Source organism: Microchirus variegatus (assembly GCF_963457635.1).
Source record: "Microchirus variegatus genome assembly, chromosome: 18".
Classification (NCBI taxonomy): Eukaryota; Metazoa; Chordata; class Actinopteri; order Pleuronectiformes; family Soleidae; genus Microchirus; species Microchirus variegatus.
In genome coordinates, this window is record NC_139819.1 from 3,215,132 (window position 1) to 3,221,148 (window position 6,017).

Consider the following 6,017-nt stretch of genomic DNA (forward strand, 5'->3'; position numbering starts at 1 on the left):
CCAGTCACTAGTGGGTTCAGAACTAAAACTCAAATTATCATCATTAGACAACTCCCCACACCCCCCCTCCCTAATTACTGCATCAATTGCACATCAGCGTTTTTGTTTTTCATTAGAAAATTACACTTGTTATTTAATTTCATTTCAGCTGCAGAGACGTCGTCCGCCGAGAGACGTTTTTTTTCCGTCATGTGACAGAAGTGTAAAGAAGAGCAGTGGACGTTTAAAAAGACAAAACAAGTCTTTCACCAAGAACTCAACTTAACTAAAGACTCAAGGAATTAAAGCAACGTCCACGATATCTAAGTCACATGTTCTCGTCTTTATCTCACTGTAAGTCAGACTTTTGAATACCAATCACTATTCAGAAAATCAGTGATTTTATCCCACGGGGACACAGGAGCTGGTGGTCTACTGCTGCCTCGTGTGGTCACTTTGTGTCACTGAGGTCAATCTGAACAAAGATTTTCAAATGCCGAATTTACAAAATAAAAAGACATTTGAAGTTAGTGATGGAGGCAGAAGTGGATCAACAACTCCTGTGTGCTGTGATGTTAAAATCACTGATTTTCTCTATGAGTTTGGTGTGGGAGAATGAGTGGTTTACAAACTTCAGAGAAGATTAATAGAAAATAACTTAAAATAATTGAATCAACACAAACAAATTTTTTTTTTAAATCCTGAAGTGACCTCCCCCTGAATGTACAGCAGATGCGTATATGCTGAGCAGGCTAATATTCAGTGTGTGTGTGTGTGTGTGTGTGTGTGTGTGTGACCCCTGCTGTTCTCCAGCTCTAACACAGTCAAACGCAGGACAATCAGCCACATGTTAACGAGCACAGCAATGTCGTCATGGTGAAGTAACACACAACATGTTGCTGTCGTTCACCTGCAAAACCACCAGGGGCTTCACTTTACAGTAAGTAAGTTATGTTAACAACTGCAGTAAAACATCAGAGAAGAAGTTTATGATGAACAAAAGTCATTTCTAGGATTTAAAGGACACACGCACACACACACACATAGAGGAGAGCAGCATCATGACGCTCACCAACTCCGTTCTCGTCACTAAATTCTGTCCCAATTAGAGAATATTAATGATTGTTAAATGTGCATATGCTGGAGCTGGAGAATGGGAAGGTTAATAGACAGGCAGCATCACACGATCACATTTATCAGTTTCTATTTATCTCTCCTTGGGAGGTGGCAGGTTTACAGTAAATACCTTCTGTCCCTCTAATTTCCTAATGATGGTGATAATGATGGAGAATGGTGCAGTCATTAGCAGAGACAGCCTCTGTGCATCACTCTGTCAGCGTCGTCTCTCCCAGGCCTGCGATGAGAAGTGATGGAGCCCAGCTGTTCCCCACATCCTCTGCCCCAAACTCAAGCAGGGAGACAGGGGGACACAGACAGAGGGAGGGAGGGACGGAGAGAGACAGAACAAACAACAACAACAAGCGATGAAAAAACTAAACACAGACATGAAAACCTGGAAAAAATCACAGAAACAATGATCCTGTTAGAACCTGACAACACCTGTGTTCCTAATAAACTGATCACAAGCTACATGCTAACACCATAAACACTGCTAATACTTTAGTCACCAATATGCTAACATAGGCTACATGCTAGCACGTTCCACTACGCTCCAGTCATACATTTAAACATGCACCGCAACAAGCTTTTAGCATACAAGCTAACACCGCTAACTATTTACCTAATATGCTAACACAGACTAGACACTAACACTTTCCAACAGGCTATATGCACCACATTGATCTGATAATAGTCTACAAGCTAACGCTACATGAAGAACCATGTGGGTGTCGTGCTAACACTTTAGCCAATTAGCATAGGCGACATGCCAACTCTTTCCTATAAACTCCACCCATACATTTACACATACAACATATTGACTGATGATAACCTTCAAGCTAACACTGCATAATAAATGACACCAGTTTCATGCTAACACCTATGTTAGCCAGTATGTTAAGTAGTCACAGGCTACATGCTAACACTACAAATGTACTCTCCCACACCAAAGTCCATAGAGAAAATCAGTGATTTTAACATCACAGCACACAGGAGTTGTTGATCCACTGCTGCCTCCATGACTACGTTCAAACGTCTTATTTTGTCACTTCAGTGTTTGAAATCCTTTGTTCAGATTGACCTCAGTGACACAAAGTGACCACACGAGGCAGCGGTGGACCAGTAGCTCCTGTGTCCCCATGAGATTTTCTCTATGAGGTTTGGTGTGGGCGGTTTACAAACTCCCGTTTCCTGTTGGAAAAGTCTGTCTAACAGTGAGATAAAGATGTGAACATGTTTTTTAACATATTGTAGACTTAAACTGATGGATTTTATGACTCAAATCTTTTATTAAATAGCTAAAATCTGTTTTTTCATTGTGTCCCTGCTGGCAGCCATTTTATGTTTGAACCTGGAAAATGATGATGTTCTCTTATGTCTTGTTTTGTCCACAAATCAAAACGATTGCCCACAATTTATTCACCTAAGATTCTTGTCCTTCTGTGGACGTTAATCTTTTATTTCCTTCTCTCTCCGTCTCTTTTCTCTCTCACTGCACTTATTTTAATTGTGCTCACTCCCTCCCTTTGTCTCCACCGTCTTAATTAGTAGTCCACACCACATGCACGACTATCAGCCTAGTGGAACATGTTACAATTAGAGCTGACAGCCAAATATTCCTCTTCTCCAACGCATTCATTTGAGAGCGAGTCTTATCAGGCTGAGCTGCGATAGCTTTCAGTAAAAATAACAACGCGTAATAATCAGACAGAAGTGCTGGTATTATCACAGCTTAACACTCTATAAAACCAAATGAACATTTTCATTTGTCGTCCCTTTAACTCTTGTTTCTCTTGTTCATCTTTGTGTCCGGTATTTAAATCCTTCAAAAGTACGTATTTAGCAATTAAGCCGCGAGGCTCGGTTGATAAATCAGCGTGCGGACCTTAAGTTGAATAAATTATGTCCCTAAAAACATCAGTGTGACTGATTTAAAACCAGCGATGTTCAAACATTTCAAAGTCACCTCTGATGAACAGCGCGGTGATTAATTCATGATGGGATTCAGCACCTTGTCAGGCCGAGCTCTTCACTGGGTAATAGCAACACATGCATAATAGAAGGACGACTCACTGTCTGAGTGACTTCAAACGAATTATTAAAAATGGAGCCGTCGAATTACATCTGTTGTCTTATTTTTCTGCACAACAGGGAAGTGGATCATGTGAAATAGATGAAGTCGGGAAAAGTTTGAGATTAAAGTGAATCAAGAGTCAAATCTGAGGAAAATAACGTTAAAATACAGAAATTTTCCTTTGGTTTGTTAATAAGTTTGAATGATTGTAGGAATGACGACAAACCAAATGTCTTCTTTTGAAATAAAATCATACTTTTATCATCATTTTCTTACTGCAGTTTTTCTTATTATTGTTATAAATCATCATTTTTGTTTCTGTTCTTTAAGTTTTTCATGACCGTTTTTGTGAAACAGTTCCTCTAAATTGACTGTTCCACTTTTCTTCTGACTGTTCTTCCTCCAAACTGACTGTTCTTCTGACTGTTCCTCCTCCAAATGGACTGTTCCTCCTCTAAACTGATTGTTCTTCTGACTGTTCCTCCTCTAAACTGACTGTTCCTCCTCCAAATGGACTGTTCCTCCTCTAAACTGATTGTTCTTCTGACTGTTCCTCCTCTAAACTGACTGTTCTTCTGACTGTTCCTCGACTAAACTGACTGTTCTTCTGACTGTTCCTCCTCCAAATGGACTGTTCCTCCTCTAAACTGATTGTTCTTCTGACTGTTCCTCCTCTAAACTGATTGTTCTTCTGACTGTTCCTCCTCTAAACTGATTGTTCTTCTGACTGTTCCTCCTCTAAACTGACTGTTCTTCTGACTGTTCCTCATCTAAACTGACTGTTCTTCTGACTGTTCCTCCTCTAAACTGATTGTTCTTCTGACTGTTCCTCCTCTAAACTGACTGTTCTTCTGACTGTTCCTCCTCTAAACTGATTGTTCTTCTGACTGTTCCTCCTCTAAACTGATTGTTCTTCTGACTGTTCCTCCTCTAAACTGACTGTTCTTCTGACTGTTCCTCATCTAAACTGACTGCTACTCCTCTAAACCGACTGTTCTTCGGACACTTCCACAGAGTGTTGCTCTGCTTCGCAGTGGGAGTGAACAGTAGTTACGGTCAGTTCATCAGCGGACTGACTGTTCGCCCGACTGTTTGTCTGAAGCTCAGTGAGCAGATGTGCTCAGTCCTGCTCTGTTGCGACTTCGCTCAGTGGAAACAGCTTCAGTTTTAACCTCGGGGTGAAGGCGACGTGTCTCTCTTCACCACTGAACCCAAGAAATATCAGTCATGAAGTTTGGTTTGAGGCGATCTGACCGCTGACACCGTGGAGCTGTCACTGCGATGCCCTTCCCCTTCATCAGCTCCTCCCCCCGCCGCGGCCTCGCACCACTCCTCACACCTGACTGGCACCAGGGTTGAGCGTGTGGGCCCAAACGTGTGACTGACACCTCACCAGATCTTCTGTAAACACCTTGAGATGAAGGACGCCTGTGGCGCCGAACATCAGTGAGGATCAGTGAAGATCAGTGACCAGCGTCTCTGGGACTCTGTCAGAGAGACAAACCAGATCCTCAGTGACTTCACTCCTCTGGAAATGTCAGCGCTGGAGCTGGCAGACGTCAGGACGAGTGGACACACAAGCGTGCGGCCGCCGAGACGTCCTCGGCTGCATCCTGTGAGAAACAGCGAGGACGACGCGTCCACTGGAGCCGAGCAGACAAGCAGCCGCCGCGTCCTCGCCACATTTCTGTCCCACGTCTTTAACGACTGCTTCTTTGTCAGAGAAAGTGCATCTGCTGCTGTTCGCCTCGCTGACCGATGTTCACTGACGAGCTCCAGCTCTGTGAGGAGGATGATGATGATGATGAGGAGGAGGAAGCAGAGAGCAGAGCGTGGTTAAGTGGCCTGTTATTGCTCTGGTGAATCACGTTAGAGGAGACCAAGCATCACAGAGACGCTGAGGGAAAGTCAGTCACGAAGAAGGCGACATATTTACAGAAGTCGAGCAGAAAGTCAGTTTACTGAAGCGTTAAAGGAATCAGACCACATGATGATGTAATGTGTGTTTACTCTGATCCTCACTCCTGATTTATGCTGTGATTCATGAGGCGAATGCACCTTCACTTTAATCAAGGTCCCCCCCCCCCCACCCCGCCGCCCTCTTTTCTCCCCACAATGCACATTAACAGTAAAAAACCATAATCAGTTTTATGACAGACTATGTTTTTAGCACATGATGGGTGAGCGTAACATTTTGAAAATGGCCTCAATCTCTAAATAGAATCCGCGCTGGGACGGAAAAGCAATATCAGCCGAAGAGGACGACGTCTCAAGGGTGTGAGCGAGTGAACGGCTGCAATCTGACCATTCTTCATCTTTGTTAACAAAATACAATTTGAGGAAGGAAACGAGCGCGGCGATAAGGACACAAAAGGCGTGATTAAAGCCGCGGGACGAACTTAGAGACGTCCAACACGGCGTCTGGGACTAAAGGTGACACGAGACAGAGAAGCAACTTTACTCTTTTAAATTAAAATGTGAAGATGATTGAAAATAAATGCAGTTAAAAGTCTCAGACTGGTCTAAATCAGAGGAACATGATGTCCAACAAAAGCCTACAGTGATTAATCAATCACTAAATCATCATCAATTACTTTGATAATCGATTATTTAGGTTTTGGAAAAAAATTATTCAAACAACAAATTGGATTTTTCTAGACGTTGCATGATGTCCAGACTGAATCACATGATCCAGGTATGGTAGTCTGACTATGTGTTTACGTACAGGAGTAATCAGACTATGAATCACATGATCCAGGTATAGTAGTCCGACTACGTGTTTACGTACAGGAGTAATCAGACTACGAATCACATGATCCGGGTATAGTAGTCTGACTACGTGTTT